The sequence below is a fragment of the Mauremys reevesii genome, linkage group 1, assembly GCF_016161935.1.
Source record: "Mauremys reevesii isolate NIE-2019 linkage group 1, ASM1616193v1, whole genome shotgun sequence".
Classification (NCBI taxonomy): domain Eukaryota; kingdom Metazoa; phylum Chordata; order Testudines; family Geoemydidae; genus Mauremys; species Mauremys reevesii.
In genome coordinates this window covers 321627205-321652126 of record NC_052623.1, presented here as the reverse complement: position 1 = coordinate 321652126, position 24922 = coordinate 321627205, and the positions used below count along the sequence as shown (strand labels likewise).

General features: G+C 44.5%; 1 protein-coding gene across 8 annotated transcripts in view; it reads right to left on the bottom strand.

Moving 5' to 3' along the window:
• PLXNB2 (plexin B2) overlaps positions 1 to 18652 on the bottom strand; it is a 334226-nt gene extending 315574 nt beyond the window's left edge. For 7 of the 8 annotated variants that reach the window (XM_039511906.1, XM_039511917.1, XM_039511898.1 and 4 more), the window contains exon 1: positions 18218 to 18489. The gene's annotated coding sequence lies outside the window, so the exon portion shown is untranslated. Of the gene's footprint in view, positions 1 to 18217; positions 18490 to 18538 lie in introns of those variants that run through there. The other variant, XM_039511911.1, reaches the window with a different exon arrangement.
• Positions 18653 to 24922: the final 6270 nt, after the last annotated feature.

Below are 24922 nucleotides of genomic sequence, written 5' to 3'. Positions count from 1 at the left end.
GAGGTGCAGACACTCCTCGCTATGGGAGCGATAGAGGAGGTTCCAGAGATGGAAAGAGGCGGAGGGTTTTATTCCCGCTACTTCTTGATTGCCAAGTCCAAAGGGGGCCTCAGGCCCATCCTAAACCTGCGAGACCTCAACAAATATATGATAACGTTGAAGTTCCGCATGGTCTCCTTGGGGACCATCATTCCGGCCTTGGATCCTGGAGACTGGTATGCCGCCCTCGATATAAAGGACGCTTATTTTCACATCGCCATCTTCCCACCGCACAGGCGTTTTCTCCGTTTTACACTCAATCACCTTCATTTCCAGTTGGCGGTCCTCCCCTTTGGCCTATCCACGGCCCCAAGAGTAGTGTATGGCCGTCGTCACCGCCCACCTTCGTCGGCACGGCATCTGCGTTTTTCCCTACCTAGACGACTGGCTCATCGGGGAGATTCACAGACCCAAGTGCAGCAGCATGTAGCCGTGAACAAGTCTCTGATCACGCAGCTGGGCCTGGTGCTCAATGTGGAGAAGTCCATCTTAACACCCACCCAGAGGCTAGACTTCATAGGCACTACCCTGGACTCTTCTCTAGCCAGGGCCTACCTTCCTCAGCTTCGATTCCAGGCCCTCACACAGATCATTCAGGGGCTTCAGACCTCCCGCATGACCTCGGCCTGTACTTGCCTCCACCTCCTGGGTCACATGGCGGCATGTACCTACGTAACCAAGCATGCCAGACTCTGCCTTCGCCCCCTCCAGACATGGCTCAACTCCGTGTATCGCCCGAACAGGGATCCTCTAGACACCCTGCTCACCGTTCCAAAGAGTACCCTTCACTCCCTGGACTGGTGGCTGGCCCCATCCCAGGTGTGTGCGGGGGGTGCCTTTCCATCCGCCTCAACCCTCACTCTCCCTGACGGACGCCTCGTCCCTCGGATGGGGTGCTCACCTCGGCCACCTTCGCACGCAGGGCCTCTGGTCATCGCAGGAGTTGAAGCGTCACATCAACGTCAGAGAGCTACGCACAGTACGCCTCGCCTGCCAGGTGTTCCAGAACCAACTCCGCGGCCGTTGTGTCTCAGTCTTTACGGACAACACAATGGCCATGTATTATATCAACAAGCAAGGGGGAACTCGCTCTTCTCCACTCTGTCAGGAGATGATGCAACTGTGGGAATTCTGCATAGCCCACTCGATAGATCTAGTGGCATTTTTCCTCCCAGGCGTGAACAACACCTTAGCAGATGGCCTGAGCAGATCTTTTCTGTGTCACGAATGGTTGCTGAGACCGGACGTTACTCATGCAATTTTCCAATAGTGGGGGTTTCCCCGGATAGACCTATTCGCCTCTCGAGCGAACCAGAAATGCCAGGACTTTTGCTCCTTTCAAGGCCTGTCACCGGGATCCCTGTCAGACGCATTCCTCCTGCCGTGGAATCGTCATCTGCTCTACGCATTACCCCGTTCCCCCTAGTCCACAGAGTCCTGATAAAGCTCCGCCAGGACAGAGCACATCTCATCTTGATTGCGCCAGCGTGGCCCAGACAGCACTGGTACACCACACTGCTCCGTTTCTCCATTGCCAGTCCGATTCCTCTGCCGCTTCATCCGGATCTCATAACCCAAGATCACGGCAATCTCCGTCACCCAGACCTGATGGCCCTCCATCTCACGGCGTGGCTAGACAAATCGGAGTTGCGCTGCTCTGCTCCTGTGCAACATGTCCTATTGAGCAGCAGAAAGCCTTCCACTCGCTCTACTTACCTAGCCAAGTGGAAGCACTTCACTTGCTGGGCTCAGGCGCACAACGCTTGCCCTTCGGAGCTCCCTATCCCAGTTGTCCTCGACTACCTTTGGTCTCTGAAGCAGCAAGGCCTAGCATTGTCCTCACTGAAGGTGCACCTAGCGGCCATATCCACTTTCCACCCAGGCGAGGGTGGGCACACAGTTTTCTCTCATCCATTGACCGCTAGATTCCGGAAGGGCCTTGAGCGCCTCTACCCTCAAGTACGTCACCTGACTCCAACCTGGGACCTCAACCTGGTCCTCAACAGGCTCATGTCTCCACACTTTGAGCCGTTGGCCTCCTGTTCGCTGCTGTACCTGTCCTGGAAGACAGTCTTTTTGGTAGCCATCACATCGGCTAGACGGGTCTCTGAACTGCGAGCGCTCACGGTGGACCCACCCTATACTGTTTTTCATAAGGACAAGGTGCAGCTACGCCTGCATCCAGCGTTCCTCCCAAAAGTGGTATCCGCTTTCCACAACAATCAAGACATCTTCCTCCCGGTTTTCTTTCTGAAGCCGCATGCATCCTCACGCGAGCAACAGCTTCACTCTCTCGATGTTCGTAGGGCGCTGGCTTTTTATATAGGTCAGACAAGACTTTTCCGCAAGTCCCCCCAACTGTTCGTTGCAGTTGCCAACCGGATGCGAGGTCTTCCCATTTCATCGCAATGGATCTCCTCGTGACTGTCAGCGTGCATACGCACCTGCTATGACTTAGCTCATGTTCCCTTGGGCCATCTCACCGCCCACTCTACCAGAGCCCAGGCTTCATCAGCCACCTTTCTGGCTCACGTTCCAATACAAGAAATATGTCGTGCGGCAACCTCGTCATCGGTTCATACCTTTGCTTCTCACTATGCTCTGGTCCAGCAATCTAGAGATGATGCAGCCTTTGGCTCGGCGGTCTTACATTCCGCCACATCTCTCTTCGACCCCACCGCCTAGGTAAGGCTTGGGAATCACCTAACTGGAATGCATATGAGCAAGCACTCGAAGAAGAAAAAACGGTTACTTACCTTTGTAACTGTTGTTCTTCGAGATGTGTTGCTCATATGCATTCCACACCCACCCTCCTTCCCCACTGTGGGAGTAGCCAGCAAGAAGGAACTGAGGGTCGGGTGGGTCGGTTGGGGTATATATCCGGTGCCGTAATGGCACCACTCCAGGGGGCGCTCAGCCTACCCACTGAGTGTTGCTAGGGTAAAACTTTTCCAACGAATGGGCACGCGCCGCGTGCACACCTAACTGGAATGGATATGAGCAACACATCTCGAAGAACAACAGCTACAAAGGTAAGTAACCGTTTTTTACTGTAACAAACATGAAATAAAAAACTGTTAAGGTTTGGGGCTATAGACCCTGGATGAGATTTCTTCCACCAGCCCTGTTTGTAGCTACACGCTTCAAACCATGACCATCATTCCCATTCCTCTATAACAAAATGTACAGGAGCAGAGAGAACCATTTAGGAATCACATAGCAACTGTGTGGAAAGACCTCTGGACTGGGATTATTCCTAGTTCTGGCACTGGCCTGGTGGGTGACCCTGAGCAGGTCACTGAACCGGTACCTGTTTCCCCATCTGTAAAATACAGGTAATGGTGTAAAGTTCTTTGAGATCAATTGATGAAGAGTACAATATAAAAGCTAGGGCTTGGTATACTCTTATAAGTTTGGTTTTATCACACTGCTGACCACTGCTTAGATGATCAACGACACCTACCAAAAATTTTTTTTTAAAAAGCTAGGAAATTGTATGGCAAAAAACAAAAAAAAGTCAATAATGCAAAGTTATAGTTGCCTAATGATAGCTTGTGCTCTTTCAGAACACTCAGTTCAGTGAAACACAAACTACGGAAACCCAGATAATACAGAGTTAGGGTAAACTCACATGCAACTTTAAAACTCTGCCCACTTTGAGCAATGTCCCAAAGCACCCTTAACACTCACACAGGTGCTCTGCTGTACACTCAAACATGGAGCCTACTGCCCTAACAGAATGCCAAACATGTAGATTTCAACAACCACGCCATACCCTTTTACAGCCCCTTCACACAGGATACCATCTAACCCTACACTTTCCTCTATACATCATTAAATCCACAGCTTACTCTCACAACCCACTTCACTACTGACAATACCCAGGGCAAGAAGATTCCAGTGCCCTGCTAGTAACAACCCACACAATTCTGTATTGAAATAATGCAGACTGGGAACTTCAAGGTACACATGTATTGCTTTCCTTTAACGACACATATGTGGAACCAGGGGGAAGACTCAGATCCTGATCTCCTCAAAAAAAAAAAAAAAAAATCACAGTTTTATGATGCTCTGCAGACTAATCCCCAAACCTTCTCATATTACAATCACAGTTCTTCCCAGATACTCCAACTTATTCTTCCACCATTCAATACAGCTACACTTAACATAGTGAATGTAACTGGAGCACATGCTGACAATTCCCAATGGTGACTGTGAGCTCCAGGAGGCAGAGTTACAGTTGCATGGGCGTTTACCTTCACTCTATATTTCCTTGTTCTCAATGGTTTGAAATTTTGCCAACTCAACATTCTGGAAGGATACGAGCTATTATCTGGCACCCTTAACTCTGCATTAACTACATTTTTTGCCATTTATATATTTTAAGTTTAAACATACAAGGTGTTCAGCGTTAACTGTTATTTTGTCTGAAATACAGTAGTTTAAGAGTCAGATTTGTGCAATTCCACACACTTCATTCTGACATGCAACCACGGTAATAGCACATAAGTGACCATTTTGACACCTAGCTGTGCATCTGCAGGTGTTCTTAATATGTATTCAAATCAAGTAAACAATGTTGCAAATTAGGTACCCACAATTCTACAGATCTAGCCCTACATTTTTACTGCATTAGGATCAGATATATTAACAGGCTGGCATCTGAGGGTATGTCTATACTGCAGCTGGGAGCATACATCCTAGCTTGGGTAGACAGACATGAGTTAGAATGCTAGAAATAGCAATATGGATGTTGTGACAGGGTGGTAGCTCAGGCTAGCCACCTCATCAGACCCCTGGGGTCAGATAGGCTTGTACTCAGGCAGCTAGCCCATGCCACAACACCCACAGCACTGTTTTTAGTGTGCTACCTTGAGCAGCGCTAGCGTATTTGTCTACCCAGGCTGGGAGACACATTCCCAACATCTATGCAGGCACACCCTGGAGTACTTTGAGTATTTTTTTTAATCCTAAAGTTGCTCCAGGATCCTCTGGTAGTTAGGGATAGTTTTCCTCCTTCCACCTTCAACTCACATCTGGATAAAAATAAAATTTGCTTCACACACAGATTTTAAAATGGAAAGAAAAAAAATAATCCATAGATTTGTATGCCCCTGTGACAAAAGTTCAAGGTAACCACTGATGGACATCAAAGTTGAAAGCACAGATAAAAAAGGGAAAGGCTTTTGCTTTTACTAAATACTTGGATTAAAATGAAAAAAGCCACATCTCAGGTTTTCTAAAGCGCCTTAAGACTATTAAGGAATGATCTGTGCAATGGCCTCCTTACATTAAAATGCTGCCTCAGTATAACAATTACCACATTTTTATTCATTACTTTTTTGTTTTAATTGAGTTAACAGATGTCCTAAGATTTGAACTGCCTTGCAATATGAGAGAAGGTGCAAGACCAATTTCCTAGCTGCTCTGTTTACTTCGCATACCCTCTGGGCAAGAAGTTAGCAAGAGAAAATTTCAGAGAAAACAACCTCTAGTTATCACCCCATTTAGAAGATTCAAAAGCAAAGTCTTACAAAATGAGGTAAGAAGAAAAAGGAAATGACTATATCCATGGTTAACACTACTACTAGCTTGGCTTACTGCTGGCATGCCATTAAGGTAATGCACAAGGTTAGGTAAATCAAACCTGCAGTTGGTGTGAAGACTGGTCTATTCTTTCATTCCCTCTTCAAGCACTCATGTACACCACACTTCCTGCTTTCAGAAGCTGACACCCCTGGAGACTAGGGGGAGTGGAATAATGACATGGTCCCTGTGGGTTTAAATCTTACTAGAAACTCAAAAAAAAAAAACCCACCACACACACACTCACCTTTTTAAAAACAACCCCCGGAGAACAAAATTAAGGTGCTGGTGGGCTCCTCACCAAGTCTGCATAGGAACTAGGGATGCAGTAGCATGTGTTGACCCTACTACTACTTTTAATAGTACTTTGTACTTATAGAGCAATGTCATCAGTAGATCCCAAAGTTCTTTACAAAGGAAGGTAATCAGAAAACAGGCACAGAAAGGTGAACTAATTTGCCAGAAGTCACATAGGTCAACAGAGGCAGGAATGGAATCTAGGGCACTGGATCAACTGTCAAAAGACCTTATCTACTGGACCATACTGCCTTCTAGACACAAATCCAGATGCAAGAACAGCCCTGCCTCCTTTGTAAGGCTGCTTTCTGAGGCAGATTCACTATGCATGACAAGTACTACTATGCTAACTGTAGGAAGAGTTGTTACTGTGGTGCAGTACTACCATGATTTTAGATACAGGAAAAAACGCACACACAAGCAAGAATACTAGAACTAAAAATAAAGTTGACTTATCACATGGAGTGTGTCTATTAGAACAGATGAAGGTCAGAATAATTGAGGAAATGGGGAAGAAGTATTTGGCCCTCCTCTTGCCAATAGCATACTAAGGCTGTTTAGGAAATAAAGAGATAAGTAATGCACAAGAACATTCCACTGTAAGCTAATTTGCAAGCTTCTGATTCCAAGGTTTCTAAACCGTCTTCTGACATTAGGGCTGTCATTCAAGTGGATTAATTATGCCACTGCTGACAAAAACTGGCTGCCTCTGCAAATTATCATTGCTGTAGGTGAAAAATATCACCATCAGTTTGGAAGTTGTTTACATTTTTGAAACGCTACTTATTTATTTACAAGGCCTCAAGATTGAAATGAAATGATAGTGACTAATTGCTACAACTGGGAAAAGTAAATTGGCAAAACCTACTGAGTACACCTGCACATGCTAATCTTTGAACAACAGTGGCATGAACAATGCAGATTGCAAAATCGTAATTAACAAGCATTGTTCTGCACTTGAGTTACTATGTTTTGATAACCAGATTACCCTGGAGATGATTTAAAATTCACAAGTTACTTTATATCAAATTACAACACATTCTTGATATGCAAAAATACACATTAACACAGAACCAGACTGAGTGTCCAAGAGAATTAAGACATTCCCAATACTTTTATATAGAATTGTTGCATTTAGTTTTAGGCTTCATTACTTAACTTTATGCCTGGGGCATGAAAGCCCCCAGAAGGCCATCTCTGCTGTTGGCAAAGCAAGCCAACCACTCCTTAGCATTGTGCCATGCCTGAGTAACAGAAACGAGGAGTCCGGTGGCACCTTAAAGACTAACAGATTTATTTGGGCATAAGCTTTTGTGGGTAAAAACCCCACTTCTTCAGATTCATGGAGTGAAAATTACAGATACAAGCATAAATATACTGGCACATAAAGAGAAGGGAGTTACCTTACACATGGAAAATCAGTGATGACAAGGCCAATTCAGTCAAGGTGGATGTGGTTCACTTCCAATAATTGATCAGGTGTCAATACCAAGAGAGGGGAAATTGTTTTTGTAGTGAGCCAGCCACTCCCAGTCCCTATTCAAGTCCAAATTGATAGTGTTAAGTGTGCAAATGAATTGTAGCTCTACAGTTTCTCTTTGAAGTCTGTTTTTGAAGTTTTCCTCATTTCCATCTGGGGAAGTGAGGAAACAGACTGACAGAGCGATACAGGTACCCAGAATTCACCTACTACAGGACAGGCCCAACAAGGAACCCCCCCCCCCCCACCACTGGTCATCACATATAGTCCCCAGCTAAAACCTCTCCAGCACATCAACGATCTACAACCTATCCTGGAAAACAGTCCCTCACTCTCTCAGACCTTGGGAGACAGGCCAGCACCTCTCCAGCTGCCCAGCCCTGAAGGTAGTACTGCCGCCTGCAACATGCAGAAGTAAGGGTAGCAATACCGCAACCACCCCCCTACAGTAACCTTGTGACACCTCCCCGCCCCCAACTGCTTTTTGGGACAAGGCTCCTACAACTATAACACTAACATTTCAGATTTAAATAGCTGAAACCATTAAATTTATGATTTTTTAAATTCATGACCATGAAATAGACCAAAATGGACAGAGAATTTGGTAGGGCCCTAAACATGAGCTATTATCGCTGTAGGGTAGCAGTCCCTTCTGCAAGGCATTGCTCCAGCAGGGGGAGAAGAGGAAACCCAGGGCTTCTTCCTTCATTAGGAAAGAGAGGCTTATACTGCCTATGGTCCATTCAGAGGTTATAGAATGGCCATTAGTGTCAAGGAACCCAGCCTTGACTGCCTTTCCCAACCAGAATCTACATTGAGTTGTTAATTAATTCTCTATCACTCACCATTTTAAAATCAATATTGAATATTTTTGTAAAAATATGCTCTAGGAATATTTTGGAGAAGTTTTATGGCCTGTATTATACGAAAGGTCAGACTAGATGATCATAGTGGTCCCTTTTAGTCTTGAAATCTATGGGAGGGATGGGAAAAGTTCAGTTTCTGATGTGAACCAACATGCATATTAACAAGTTTTTCAAAGCGCTTTTCCTTTTACTCACTATTCCCACAGGGCTGAGAAATAGAAGAGGCACAGCTATTGTTTTTATTGGCTTAATATTCAGTAGCCCAAGCATTACATTTCTACCCACTCGAGTTCATTCAATCACAACACAATCATATCAGACAGGTTTTAACATACATTGTGGAACCACATGAAACATTAACAATCATTTGCTGATGTATTTAAGAGAAATGGCATATACTGGACTTTCAGCTGTGGTGAATGTAAACAGATCCAATCTCTCACAGGGAACAATTAAACAATTAGGACAAGCTTGAGGAGAAAGCATTCTAGTACTATTTTACTTCACTCAGAGGTCACCTTCACAAAAGATGAAAGGCTAATATTTACCAAGTATGCTTAGGTCAATGGTATATGCCCTGACACACAAACCCAAGGAGAAATGTATCCAAGGTCTTGTCACATTCCTGACATTCATAATTTTAACAAGCTTCGGAGACTTCACCCTGTTTTTTGTTTTGTACTGTTTTCACCAGACCAAAAAATTTCTACCCCACCTCCCGTTGCTAGGCACTTTTGGAATATTTGCCATTTTTCACCCAAGAAGTGACTGCATTTCAGGAGTGGATAAAGTAATGTCTACAGACCAGGGGGGAAATCAATGATTTAAAAAAAAAAAAAAAGTTTCTTTAAATCAATTTTTTTTTTATAAAATGCTTTTTGAGGGGAAAAAACCTATCTAAAGATAGTTTTAATTAAGATATATCTTTGAGCTATAATGTCTCATCATGGAATAGGGATTATAAATCCTATTTCTATAGTATGAGACAATATATTCATGTAATATTTACAAAACTTTTCTTAAACGAGTTCCAATAGTTCATGGATTAGGGACCCAATCTTATGGGGTTCCAGGGGCTTCTGTATAGATTTTTTAGGTTAATCTTTCTATCTGCCCAATGGGACTCAGTGCTCAGTCTAGAAGATTCCATCAGAGATGCTTAGTATTGCAGTTCTCAAACTGTGGATTTGTGTCTCCAGAGAAAACATGCTTGTTAACAGCAAAAATGTTTTTAAGTAAACAAAATATACAGAGGTAAGAAATTACAGACCTCAACCCTACTGTCCCTGCAAATTTGTGTACACATAGTCAATCCCTTACCTCTCTCTCTAAAAGTGCAAAGTTTCAAAAAGTTAAATTAATAGAAGATTGTTGGAGGCAGAATAGATCTGGACAAGCAGAAGAAGTCTGGAGATAAATGTGAGACGGGAGGGACAGGCAGTAGAAACAAAACAGCATATTCCAGAAGTCATGAGGTATTTCTGAGTGTAGCCTTCATTGATTTAAGATCTACCATACCATTCTCTTACTAGAAGGGAAAGCCTATAATGGCAGCAGGCCATAAGAGAGACCCAGTTTGGGAATATTTTAAATGAAGTTCCTCTACCTGGGGTAAGACAGGCATGCGTGCAAAATGCAAACAGTGCAACAAAGAAATGCAAGGCCTGGTTGCCCAAATGAAACAATAGCATGAGAAGTGTTCCTTCTCAGGAGGAAGCTGCACTGAAGATGAAAGGAACATGTTTGAACATGCAGGATCTTCAGGTTAGTAAACTTTATTTCATACTTCTTTCTTAAAGACTGCCTGTCTTCCTTCTTGACTATTCTTGAATTCTCATGTTGGAGCAAAAAAATATATAGTTGTTACTCTATGGTACTAGCATTTTAGATGCAGTTGTGATAAAAAAAAATAGCTGAAATAGGCAGATTTTCCTTTTACAATTTCACCTTTAAAGGAGTACTGAGTGTCAATGAATGCAATGAGTAATACTAAATTAGCAGTATGGTAATAATAATTAAATAACTGCATGACTTATTTTGTTTAGGAGAATCCATCCTCAACATACAGGATTCTGAAGACTATCTACCTTCAAGATCACCCTCATTTTCTATAGTTTCAGAGTTATCTGCCACTGATAGTGTTTCAGTCACTATGTCACATAGCCACAGTTTATCACCTGTAGCAAAAAAAGGGGAAAAAAAAATCTCCATCATCCAGAAACAACCACAGATGAGTTTATGATAAGACCAGCAGATTACAAAAAGAGGTAATTTATGAAAAAATTGCCCAGTTTGTTTATGCAACAAACTCTCCTTTCCATATGATCTGAGAACCCACACTTCATTAACATGGTTCAGTCATTAAGACCAGGATACAGCCCACCCAACAGAGCAGATGTTGCAGGCAAATTGCTGGATAGAATGTATGAAAGAGAAATTGAGCAGTGTGCAAAAGGTCTAGAGGATAAAATTGTTAACCTGAGCCTTGATGGGTGGAGCAATGTCCACAATGATCCTGTTGTATGTGCTTGTGTGACAATAGAAGAAGGGAATGTCTTCCTTACAGAAACAATTAATACATCAGGAAATGTACACACAGCAGAATACTCACAAGTAGCAGCAGTAAAAGCTATAACAAACTGTGAAAAAAATTCAAATGTCTAGTACGCCGCTTGGTCACAGACAATGCTGCAAATAAATCCAAGATGAGAAGAAATTATTTAGAAGAGAGTCCCATGCTAATAACATACGGTTGCAGTGCTCATTTGATGCACCTCTTAGCCAAAGACTTCAGTGTTCCAGAAATAAAGGCTAATGTTGTCAAAATTGCAAAATACCTCCATAACAACCACTTTGCAGCAGCTGCTCTGAAAAAAGTGGGAGGAACCAAGCTAACTCTCCCACAAGACATGCGATGGAACTCAGTAGTGGACTGTTTTGAGCACTATATCAAGAACTGGCCTAATCTGACGAAAGTTTGTAAACAAAATTGTGAAAAAATAGATGGCACTGTCACAAGCAAAGTTCTCAACATTGGGCTTAGGAGAAATGTTGAACACATGCTGAGTACCCTGAAGCCCATTTCTGTAGCCTTGAACAAAATGCAGGGAAATAGCTGTTTTATTGCTGATGCTGTTGCAATTTGGAACGAACTGAGTGAGATCTTAAAAAGAGAAATATGCAGAGTTAAATTACAAGCATTAAAAAAACAAATGAGACAAGCACTATCTCCAGCTCATTTTCTTGCAAATATTCTCAATACTCTGTACCAGGGTCAAACCTTGACGGATGAAGAAGAGGAGTTGGCTACGATATGGACATCCAAGCAATCATCCCTCCATAATGCCAACTATAATGAACTTCAGAGCAGAGGGTGAACCATTCAAGAAACATACGTTTGCTGATGAGGTTTTAAAGAAAGTCACACCAGTGAACCGGGGGGGGGCGTTACTTAAGCACTTGGATTCAGAGACTGTTGAAGTGATAATCTCACTTTTAACAGCAGTAGCTTCTTCTGCCGGTGTAGAAAGAATATTTTCTTCCTTTGGACTAATTCATTCCAAATTGAGAAATCGTTTGGGACTTGAAAAAGCAGGAAAGCTTGTTTTTCTTTTCCAGATTATGAACAAACAGGAAAATGAAGGTGAAGACTACTGAGTTGGCTGCAGAAGCCAATATTTCAAGTTTCTCATGTTGACCTGGCTGACATAGTAGATTTAATTTTTAATATTTCATGTAACTATTTTAGTTAAATAATTTTAACAAAAACAAACATTTTAAAAAACTTAAATGTTTAACTAAAGTAAAAAATTCATATGCTTGTTAAATTATGTGTCTGCTGCTGAAGAAAAAAATCCAGAATACTTAACGTTATTGTTTTAGTTAAACAAAGCAATTTAAATATCTGTCCAGTGACATTCTCCTCCTAATACAGCATGGCAAGAAAATTCTCCAAATATTAATGATTAACCTGTTGAATCGGAGATATTTATGACGTCATTGGGAGGTGAACTATCTGTTTCAATTACCTTTGGTAAATGAAATAACCAAACAATCATTCATTTTCTGATATAGCTGTAAAACTAATCTGAAAAATTTTGAAAATAAATCATTTTAAAAATGTACAGGGTAGGTTTCATTTTTAGAAGGTACACCTCTATCTCTGAGTTGTGAAGAATATGTATTAAGGTTATAACAACCAAGAAGAATGCACTTTTATGTAGAAATCCATGATTAAATTGAGTCTTCCTGGCTAGTGATTTAAATCATGACTTAAAACAATTTGATATAAATCAAACCCACTCTACTACGGACAGTATACATAAATTTAAATTAATACAATACCCTGGGATTATGTTATATAAATTATTTTTCTACAGTTTAAGCTCTCACATAATTATTGCTGATACAAAGTTAAGATACAAAAGACGAAGGTTGTGATTTGTACACTACTTATGCAAAAGAGACCCAATTATTTGCCACTTCAGACACAGAAAGAAGGACCTTCAGGATTATCAAGACTTTCCTCTAGAACACACACACACACACACACACACACACACACAAAAAGCCTAACAGCCTAACTGGAACTGTTTTTAAAATCAGTTTCGTTGAACGGATGTAAACCCATATAGGTCCAGGTGAAGGATCAGGGAGGGCATAGGTGTATTAAGCAACAGTGTTTGAGGCCAAAGTTTTTCCATATAGTTCAGATTTTATTACTATATATAAAACTGATGACAAATTTAAGCAACTTTAAGTCCGTACATTTTGACCACAGTGTTCAGAGTGAAAATGCATGCAGACATCTGCTGAGGAAAGGAAGCTATGAAGGTCACATTATTCAAAACTAGCTTAAAGGAAACTGTCAGTATCAAAGTGAATTGTATTCTTCATGTATAACCATACAGGGATACCAACTACTGAAAGAAGGACTGGGACACTGGAAACAGGAATGATATAAAATAGATCTTTTGAATTGTACACATGTAAACAGAGTTAGCAGTTCCATTCATTTCTATAACTGTCAGTTGTTCCAGCTGAGAGGGATGCATGTCCAGCATGAAGACAGAAACTTGGAGGCTAACCACACCAGTAAACCAACACAGGAACAGACCTGGAATGTGTTGGATGGACTATGCTAGCCATCTGTGCTATCCGAGACCTTGGAATTCCAAACATCAAGAGCCAATGTAGCTCATTACTAAATTGGTCTGGCACCAATGGTTGGCTTTTTAGAAGCTGCAGTTCCAAAACAAGAAGTATATTGACATAATTAGCATTTTTCATATTCCACATGCTTATTTACTTGAATTCCACTGCCATATATCTGAGGGGCCAAATTCTGCTCCTGGTTACATCAGTGCAAATCTGAATCTCAACCTCAAATAATTACTAATAATAATTTCCTTCAAATCTTCTCTCCACCTGTTTATTTGGGTGAAGAGAGCTGATAAAAAAAATAGAATTCATTGTACATAAAGAAGCTCAAAGCTTTCAGTTTGTTTCCAGTGATCATACCTTAATTACAGAGCCATGAATGGGGAAGGCAATCTAGATTTTGGTATGCCACTGTACTACTTGTCAGGTGAAGAGAGATCAACAGCAGCTGGTTGTTGAAGAACAGCCATTTTACACAACTCACTATTTCCACTTTGTCAATGTGAGTTTTGGCCAAGGAAGGAATACAAGGTCAGGGTCCTTAGTATCCAAATATTGCTCTTTAAACTGATCTATTCAGCTAACTTAAAATGATTTATTTTAGCAAGGCATTAGAGTGCCAGTGTCAGGTCCAAGTTGGCCTCATTGAGGTTTTTACATAAGTAAGCTTCTACAAAACCTAACTACAGCAGAAGCGTTTTCACTTTTAAAAATTCCAAGAGAACCAGTTATTTTTAAACACACTAACATTCCCCTGCAGTATTTGCAAGCCGAACCTGGCAACATAAAGCCTACACGTAAAATTTTTAAACAAAAAAACTAAATACTTGATATTTTTTGTTCAAATAAAAGGAAGAAACAACAAGTACATTAGGGAGTGAGGGGGAGAGAAGAGGATTAAATCATCTAAGGTCCTGATCCTGCGGACATTTATGCATGTGCTCAACTTTTATTCATTGGGTAATCCCATTGAACTTGACAGAACTAGTCACTAAGAAATAATTAAGCATGTGTATTTAAAGCTTCAGAACCTAAGGAATTTAGGCTTGTTGTTTATTTTAGGTATGTTTAACCAACTGTACATTGGAATATACTCATTCTAGTTCTGTAAAATTGATGGGCACTTACACAAGAGGCAATGCTAAACTACACCATAATATTCATTACATGCCTTCAGAATTTTCTGCTTGAAGAAGGGAAAGGGGAAGAGGAAAGTGATAGTGATATAAGGTCAGCAATTAGTTTACTATCATGTAATGTTGCCATTAAATGTTTGTTGGCAATGCTTCAAATGTTGCAAAACATAATTAAGCTTGGCACAGTAAAAAAATTTTTACTTGAGAATTCAATATTTTTAAAACACCAAATGGCACAATAGTCTAAATATCATTATTTCAACCTTATAGGCATTTAGGTTTGTTCAAGTTTCCAATACATAAGGGCTTATTTGTTTGCTATAGAGCTATCAGAATCAATAAGAGTGATTTCTCCTTTGTCACCACCTAGGGTGACCAGATGACAAAGATGAAATATCAGGACTTGGGGGGAGGGGGGAGAAGGGAGGGCGGTGGAGGGGGGGAAAAAAAGCCAGTGGCGGGGGAAAAAGACCACCACCGGAGCGCCCCCCGCCGCCAGAACCTGGACTGGAGCAGTTCACAGGGTGAGTGCTGGGGGCCACCCCCTCCATCCAGGCTTGTGCTGCCATACAGCTGACTAGCACAAGTCTGGGAGGGAGGAGGAATGCCATATGCTTGGGGAAGAGGCGGGGCCAGGGCAGGGATTTGGGGAGGGATCCAATGGGGGAAGAAGGGGCGGGGCTGGGGGGGCAAGAGCCCCTTCAGGCTCTGCCTGTGCCGGAGCGGAGGGCAAAATTGCTTGTTTGTCCAGTGCCCCGACCGAACATTGGTCGGGACATGGGACAAACAAGCAAATATCAGGACAGTCCCGATAAAATCGGGACGTCTGGTCACCCTATCACCACCACAGTTTTTAAAGAAACTAAGAGCATGAATCCTTTCCTTTCCTCAGCCTCAAAGGTTAAGATCCAAACAAGTTTCAACATACTGGCCTCAAGTCATTGGGACTTAAACAAATTCTTGAAACATGATGGTAACTCAACTGTAAGAAATTCTGGTGGATTTTGTTTGTCTTTTTTTGGACAAACTTCCTAAAAGTTAATCCAAGTTTATAAATAGATTTTAGGCCTTGATCCAACTCCCACTGATGTCAAGGGAAAGATTCACTGGGGGGCTAGATCATCCTCTTAAATCACTATCTTCTTAGATTTCAGAGATTTTAAGACATTAACCCTTGTTTTGTTACATTTGCTATGTGCATTTTCTAAAAAGTAAAACTATATTGCTTGTCACTCTCCAGTATGCATTCTAACATTAAACAGCCAAAATCAAGGACTGTTCAGTTAAGTTTTCCAGTAGTTTCTTTTGAAACTTAAGGAACAGATTCAGCAAAGCAGGGAAACAAACTGTTACAACCAAAACTCACTGTGCAGAAAAATCTGTACTAAAGTAGCTTCTGAATGGGAAAATAATTCATTTCAGTGTGCATGAACATTTACTAGGATAATTCTGTTTGGAGCAATATTTCCCAAATTATGGGAAAGTCTTATATTGCTACCAACTTGGGAAAGGCAATCTCAGGATAACTGACAGGTCTGTTAATTAGCACATTTCTAATAGATTGTCAGAGTGTTCAATCAAAGCTCTGGATGGGAGCTTTTTACTACTGTACAATATGTCTCCAGCTATGCAGAATTAATTGGTGATCCTAGTGCAGGTTCTTGTGGGCATTTCTGGATTACAAAAATTGATTGTATAGAGGGCTTCAGTGTCCAGAAATACCATTTCACAAACAGTGCTTTCACTTTAGTTTTTGTATTACTTTAAATGCTCTTTTCTTGAGTAGAGACCACCACTCTGAATTCTAGTTCATACTGCTCAAGTTAAAATCCCATAAAGCCCTTCAGATACACAAATATTCATAAGGGCTGAGGTCACGGGTGGTAGGCCTAGAATTAGACTTCTTCTGCTAGCTTTGTTTTGGCTTGTGGTTGCAGGCTTGCTCTCTGTTCCATTCTAGGGAGCAGGGGCAGTACTGAAATTTACAAGAAGAGGAATGCAGAGTAGAAGGATGGCCCCATATGCATAGGTAATTACACACACAGCCCCCTAAATTCATTATTAATGAGTCACCCACCTGATTTATCTACAGCATGGTACACAATTCTCATCCCAGAAGGGTAATGAAAAGAGAAAAAGGAATAAATTCTTAAATTCAACTTTGGGCCTGACAACCTTAGTGTCCCTTTACACCAACAGTAGAGAAATCCAAAGTAAATCCTAGATCTTAACCTCTTCATACTTCTAACCCAACTTTAAACATAAATAAGGAAATTGATAACATTTATCTTGGATGTGTTACCTGTTAAATGCCATATGCAGTTTAGAATAAATTAAGAAAATCTTTGTCAGAAGCAACAGAATCATCACACTGAAGGAAACACCACAATTACAGGGGTTTTTAGTGTTTCGGCAAAAGTTACTTTAAAAAAACGTTATGGATAGCACCATAGTACTCTAGCACACAATAAACGGACTAATAATTTTTGCCAACAGATTGACAAGCTGTAATGTGACAGTTTATCTTTTGGATATTTGTCCCCAATCTTTGGTTAACCCACAAGTTACTTTAATGATTCATCATAGCCTGCCATAAAACTGACATTACAGAAAGCTCAAAAGTAGGTACTGCAGAGACAGTAATTTGAATTACAGCATAACCAAGCACAGCAAAGATTTTACACAATTCCAAAGCAAACAGTATATGAGTCACAAACCATACAGAGTTGGAGTTTCATTTGCCTATAGTGCATGTACGTAACATTTTTTTTAAAGACCAGTTTGGAGAGAAAGTTTAAAGCAGTCTAACAAAATAAAACAAGGTGTTTGCATTAAAATCCAAATTAGCTTCTGAATTGAAGCTAGTGGTCTGAAGAACTCAAGTGTCAAAATGGCTCTTAACCAAGTGCTATCCACACAAGAGAGAATGGGTTACAATTATTCCTGCTGCGAAACGGTAATTACAAAACTCGAGGATAATAACGAACTATAAATCCAGTGCTATATACTAGACTATTGGAGCTAAAAATCTCTCTGGACAAGAGGATGCTTCTCACATTTCTACTTAAGATCACAAAGGTGTTTTTTTTAAATTCTCTTACATAAAAATTGTGTTTAACTCTCACACGCTGGGTTTGATACAATCACAATCCACGCAGCTCGCTACATCGGCATTTAGAAAAGGAACGTTTTCAGATTTGTTTAGATTGCAAGGGTAACAAGCGCAATCAACGTTCAACGCGACACAGCCTACGAAGCCCTGGGGTTTGCCTTAATGAAAGCCAGATGCCGTTCAGAGCGAGAGAAGAACAAGCTCCAAAGCTTATTTTAAAGTTTCTGACTCTTTCGATCCCAGGTAGAGGAGAGATTCAAACTGGGTCTGATCTGAGAGCGCTCTGCGCGTTTTGTTTCATGCCTTGGTTCTCCCGTTCCCTCGGAGGTTAACCACATGCGGACTAGGCAACAGTGGAAGTTGCCATACAGGCAATTAGGAGGCAGAGCTTTCAAGAGAGGAAAACTGATTTATTAGTCTGAGATTTGTATATCCTTCCCCCTCACACAAACAAGCTCGAAAGGGCCCGGCTGCCTTCAACAGGTGGAGCCACCGTGGGGAACAATCCCCAAGGCAGAGGGAGGGGGAGAATCAAACTTACCCAAGTTGGAGAGCAGGACTGGGCAGCGCCTTTGCCCCCTGCTGCTCGGCCGCCGATCCCAGCTCAGGCTGCCGCGGCTCCGGCTCCTCCCATCTCACAGCAGCTCAGCCAAGCAACCCCCCGAGCCAGCGCGCAGCGACAGCAGCCAACTCGCTGCCCATTTCCTGAGCAGCCGCCCGGGAAAAGGAGAGAGAACGAAAGGAACCACCCAGAGCCCAATTAATCATCACATGATGAGCTTGAGCCTCCGCCTCCACCTCCACCTACGCGCGCCTGCTGCCTGCGCCGGGGAGCCAGAGGAGCGGCGAGGGAGAGACACACCTGTAGGCGCTGCACATATCCGCCGTCCGCACCCGGCGAGACAGGAAGCTGAAAAAACAGCCCAGGGAAAGGGGGGGAGACGGGCTCGTCTTCCCACTGTCCTTCTCCTCCTCCTCCTCCGTTCCCACCCCCTGCCCCTGCCTCTGCTCCGGATCCGCTTGCACACGCCTCTCCTCCCGGGAAAGCCAGTCAGACAACAACTAATCACCCATCCTCTTCCTCCCGCCCCCCTTCCTCAGCGAAGCCGCCAGCCGGGGCTGGCCTGTTACCGGGCGGCCAGGGGCTTGGCTTGCGGGCAGCGCGCCTGGGGCTAAATGTCCCTGTGGAGAAGGGCTGGCGCTGGGGGCTGTGAGCCCGAGCCCGGGGGCTGGAGGAGGGGGCAGGGCTGGGGCCGGTGATCCCGTGCCCGGGGGCTGCAGGAGGGGGCAGGGGCCGGTGATCCCGAGCCCGGGGGATGGGGCCGGTGATCCCGTGCCCGGGGGCTGGAGGAGGGGGCAGGGCTGGGGCCGGTGATCCTGAGCCCGGGGCTGCAGGAGGGGCTGGGGCCGGTGATCCCGTGCCCGGGGCTGCAGGAGGGGCAGGGGCCGCTGATCCCGAGCCCGGGGGATGGGGCCGGTGATCCCGTGCCCGGGGGCTGGAGGAGGGGGCAGGGCTGGGGCCGGTGATCCCGAGCCCCGGGGGCTACAGGAGGGGACAGGGCTGGGGCCGGTGATCCCGTGCCCGGGGGCTGCAGGAGGGGGCAGGGCTGGGGCCAGTGATCCCGTGCCCGGGGGCTGCAGGAGGGGGCAGGGCTGGGGCCGGTGATCCCGTGCCCGGGGGGTGCAGGAGGGGGCTGGGCTGGGGCCGGTGATCCCGTGCCCGGGGGCTGCAGGAGGGGGCAGGGCTGGGGCCGGTGATCTCGTGCCCGGGGGCTGCAGGAGGGGGCTGGGGCCGGTGATCCCGAGCCCGGGGGCTGCAGGAGGGGGCTGGGGCCGGTGATCCCGTGCCCGGGGGCTGCAGGAGGGGACAGGGGCCGGTGATCCCGTGCCCGGGGGCTGCAGGAGGGGACAGGGCTGGGGCCGGTGATCCCGTGCCCGGGGGCTGCAGGAGGGGGCAGGGGCTAATGGTGGTGCTTAGAGATCGGAGGTATTGTGCGCTGTGCTGCTGGCGGGGCGCGGAGACGGTGGAAGCAGCTTAGTCTCTCTGGCCGAGGTTGGTCCCGGCGGGCGGAAGGCAGCGGGTTCCCACGGCTTCCCTGGCCGATGCCGAGGGGCGTTGGGATGGGGGAGCTAACTGCTTCTTGCGCGTTGAAAGGCGCATTGGGGTGGCCGGGGGCCAGCCGCGAGCCGGCCGGGCTATGGAGCGGAGCCGCTGCCCGCTTCGCTTTAACGCGCCTTCCCCACGGGCAGAGGGGAGAGTGGGGCCGTGCAACCTAGGAGCTGCCCGCCAAGCTGGGCTGCAGTCGCCTGCCCGGCAGGGAGAAGCTCCCGCGGCTCGTCAGAGCCCAGCTGCTCGCCAACCAGGGCCGGGAAGAGCAAAGCTCTGGAGCGTCGGCTGCACCTACTAGAGCAGCCTGGCCCAGGGGGTGACAATGGAACAGGCTCTCCCTCTGAAATGTGAACTTTGCTCGCTGCCCGGGGGTTGGGCGGAAACTTGCCACAGTCTACGCGTGCCCTAGGGCTATGTTCTGCTCACAAGGGCTCTCCTAAACTAAGCAGGATCGAGTTGGGTCAAGGCGGGAATGGGAGATCTGCCAGCCTGACCAGTAAGAAATGGACTTGGTCCACTTTTTTCCCTCTTGTGAAAAGTGCTGAGGGAGCAGTAGTACAGCCTTAGAGAGCCGGGAAGGGCTTAAGAGTTTTGCCTATTTAAGATGTGTTAATTAATCATGTTTATTACAGAAGTGCCTGAGGGCCCACCAAAAACAGGGTCCCATGCTAGGCATGCTACCAACACAAAGTAGTGCCCAAAGAAGACAAAGGCAAACAGAGGGTGAGGGAAAGGCTAAAACCAGGGGCGGCTCCAGGCCCCAGCACGCCAAGCCACTGGGGGCGCTCTGCTGGTCACCGCGAGGCAGAAGGCAGCCTGCCTGCCGTGCTTGGGGTGGCAAAATACCTAGAGCCGCCCCTGGCTAAAACACACAAGCAGAGTGAGCAATGTGCTGGCAATAAACGGCATGTTAGTTCCACAAATCTTTGTGGGGGGAGGAGGAAGTTACTTAGGAGGAAATAAGCTTTATTTGACTGGATTATGAGTAACAGAGAAGAGGCTAATTACCATGAGACAAGCCCAGTATAAGGACAGATGCAATAGCCACCAAGTCAGGGTCTTGCAACCCTAAGGGGAGTGTGGAAGGAGTTGCCCACTTCTCATCTTTTTCCTACCATAATGTCAATAGAGCATCTCTTTCTCCCAGAGGGTTTCCTGCTAGAGCCCATCTCATCGTCCAAGAGCTCCACATGGAATTCCAACCCCCTTTGTTCCTTTTCTAACTGTGCCTTTCTTAGTGAGCCTCCAGCAGGGTCTGTTCTCCCTTTCTCAGCTTTTCCTGTGGCCTCGTTTCTATCACTGCTTTCTCAATCGCCGTCCCCTTAAATAAGCCTGCAGGCAAGGCCTCTGGATTGTTCAGACAACTTCTCATCCTATGCCTGGTTTGAGTGCCTCCTGTGCCTCCCCCATCTGCTGGTGCTCTACTGCCATCAAAACCCCTTCTGCTTCTAGCAGGGGAGTGGGGCTGTTTTGTGTCCCCACAGTACATTGTTCCAGCCCTGGTTTTGTGGAATTTCCTGCCACCTGAAACATAGCTACCTGCCGTTTGAACCCTTGGCAGCATTGCTTGTTATGCTCCAATTCCACCATTGTCCAAACCAAATCCTGCTCTAGCTTTGCTGCTTGCCTTATAATTTTCTGCCAGGAGGCATTTACTTCTGCCAGCTCCTGGTTAGCTTCTTGCAGATGTTCCTCCAAGCAGTGAAGACATGTCAGAGTTTCTTCTCTAGTTTCCTCAGCATCCTCCAGGCAATCTAACACGTCCCTCCAATCCTCCTCTATGTGCCCATAACGGCTGAGCATTACTGACCAACACTCCAGGACCTTGAATAGGTTTCTCCTCTGCTGGCTCAGGTACTGTCCTCTGCTGCATCAGGGCTGGGAATCCTTGCCAGTCTCTGCCCAGAATCATGGGCCATGGAAAGCTCCTCACTACTCTGATTTTTATTCAGCCTTGTACTTCTAACTCCACCACAGCCATTGGGTACACTCGAGTCTCTCCATACACAAAGGATATGTGGACTGACAGCTGCTGGTTTATCTGACCAGATGAAGTCCACTTCCACAGATAAAGAGTTTGCCCACAACCCAAGCCCACTAACCTGTTCGACGGCACTACATGTGGTGGGGTTTGACCTCAGTTTAAGGAGCATCCGAAGCCACAAACCTGGTTATGAACAACAGCCCACATAGTCACACTCCATCAGGGGACAGTCTTGTCTCATATGTCCCGATCAGTCACATCTCCCAGCTACCTCCCAAAGTGCTTCCATTGGGCTTGGGGAAAGACTGGGGTGCCAATAGCTCTTCTGGACCTCAAAACTTAGAGCCACCCAGGAACTTCTCCCCTTGTAATCTCCTCCAGCCTCTGGAGACCAGGGTTTTACATCTTCCTGTCTTTATGGTGTGATCTTCTCAGTCTGGCCTGCTGGTCAGATTGCTTAGTACCATCTGCCTCTAACTAGGCCTCTGATCGTTCCACTGCAGTGCTGGTAGAAACTTTGGGCCTTGGCTGGCAGAACCAGCAAAAATTGTTCTAGGATGATTTGACCCACAGTTCTCACTACAGAACTCATCTCTGGCCATAGCCCATGCAATGGCAGGCGTTGGAGTCACTGAGATACCTCCCTGGACCATACTTCTCATACTGCTTATACCGCTACAACTTATTTATGTGAATTTAGGAGTAAAAAAATACTTCTTATGGAAACAGTGTTACGTGCTTTTACTGTAGAGGTTAGCCAAAACTTGGGGGTCTTGTGGGCTTTTTCCATTAGGAAGAGAAATTGGTGATGGAGTCTGGTGTATCTTTGGTGCAATCCTGCTACTTTACAAAGAATGCACAAAGTCCTGTTTCCCTGAACACAATAGGAATCAAACAATAGGAGACAGTTTCTTTGCTCATATTTCCAAGCCTCTTTGAGCCACCAAGCAGTCCAAAAAGCTCGCTCTCTCTTCAGGCTTTTCTCAGGACCTTGTTCAGGCTGTTCCTTTAGCTTTTCTGCCCCTGCTATCTTCTCTCTCAGCTACTCTGGTTCTTTCTGCCTCTCTTTCACAGACGTACAAAACAATAGCCAGCAGAAATCCCTCTGCTTACGTGGGTCATGCCCGTGCCTTTGTTTTGGGTGGCGACATAGGTATACTAGCACATACCAAGTCTCAGATTGAAAGGAGATCTGAGGGAAGTGTTTTCTAGAGAGACCAGACCTGATCTGAGGCTCTCCTCAGAGTCAGTTGGGGAAGCACTTAGACTTGGAGGAGGCTGTAGAAAATGCCAGTGAGGCCTGGAGGTAGCAAACAACTACTGAGCACTGTGCAACTTTTGTGTATATTCCTCTGCAGTGTTAGCCCTTTGCCAGTCTTCCTTGAGATATAAGGTTTCCAAAACTCTTTCTAGCTGTTAGTATGGAAAAATCATAGAAGATTCCAGCTGCTTCATCTTGATTAATGAAGTACAGATTACACTGCACTAACAGCATACAGGTTTGTCCTTTGTATTCCTGACTTTTCTTTTGGTATTGCTGTTACCCATCCCTTTTTCTCCTGTGATTTAAGTTGATGGACAAGTTTAATAAACAATATTACAAATGATATTTTTGTTTTACTTTGTATTTTCTCCGGAGAAAAGGAATCCCATACTTTACTGTAAAGAACCTTTTTTTTTTCTGTCCTCAATAATCTGTGCTTCTGCTGTTTGTTTATTTTAAGGGTGTCCAAAGTCCAGGACCAGCACTATATTCAATAGTGCAGTTGAAATATTCATACAGTGAGCTTTCTGCACACCAGCTACAACAGAGTGTAACAGCTCAGTGTACAACCACCTGTAGCCATCTGCCCCTGTTCCCATGAGTTAAAAGGGAACAGAGGCAGCAGATGGGCCAGCACAAACTGGAAAGACTGGAACATGGGAAATAGCAAGAGAATTGTAAGTGAGAAACAGAGAGCTGTGAAGAGGCAAATAAGGCCTCCTTTCAGATTGCCTTATTGCGATCCTGTCATGCCTCCTACAATGACAGGCATATTATCTAAGCAATACTATAGGACCAAGTGCAGTGTGTGGTTATACCAGATACCTGAATACCTCTAGTATGTTTGATTTCTAATAACCAAGAAGTATAGATGTTCTACACTTCTACAAGAAGTACAGTGATTATCATTAAGAAGTCAACATTTGCCAACCACAGCTATTTCCTATTCTAAGCATAAGGAAATTATGATAACTATAAGCAAAGGATGTCTTTTTTAATAGCAGTCGCTGTACAGCAAAGTGTGTTATTAGTCATCTAGCACGTTTAGCGATGAGGTGAATCCACTTTTTTGGACTTGTGGAATACTGAAGAGTTTGTCTTTGTTACTCAGTGAATCTCAAATACTGCAGGGATGGAGACTAGTGGAAAGGAGTTTAGGGCTGGAGCTAGAATAGCAGGAAGGAGTATCAACAAGTATGAGGCTTCATTGTAGCTGGGAACTGCGTCATACTTGAAATGGCTGCCAATACCTGGGGCAATGATGTATTTTAAGTGTTGAGGATTCAGCATATTTTAAAGGGTGTTTATATCTAGTCTTTTTTTTTTAAGTTGAAAAATAGTTTCAAGTACTACAACTGCTCCTGAATCTCCTGCCAAAATTTGTGACTTTACAATCACAGTTTTCTATTTTAAAAAAAGTTTGTTTTTCTGTCCCCTGTTGCTGTGTGAAAGACTCACATAAATGGGGGCCATCTGGTCCCGAGCTGACCGCACAGGAAAACTGACCTTAATTAAGGTGCTGTCAAATACAGCAACAAAATGAAAAAATAAAGAAACATTTTGTTTCTCTAATCGTTTAATGTTAGTTGCTTTGGGCATTATTTGCAACAATAGTAGATTAAAATAAAATAAAACTTGTCTGAAATTTTTTTTGTTTGTGTCCTTTTAAGTGTTTTTAATTCTCTGGCTTAGTGTATTGTCCTACTCTAGTGGCTGGTACTCAAGCAGAATAAGGCCATCATCTTGCAAACACTTACACATGTGCTTAACTTTAAATACATTTTGGAGTACAAATTGGAGTACTCTGATGTGTCTATAGATACACACATGTAAGGGCTTGTCTTCACTACCAGGGAGATCAACACTGCAGCAATTGATGCAGCGGGTC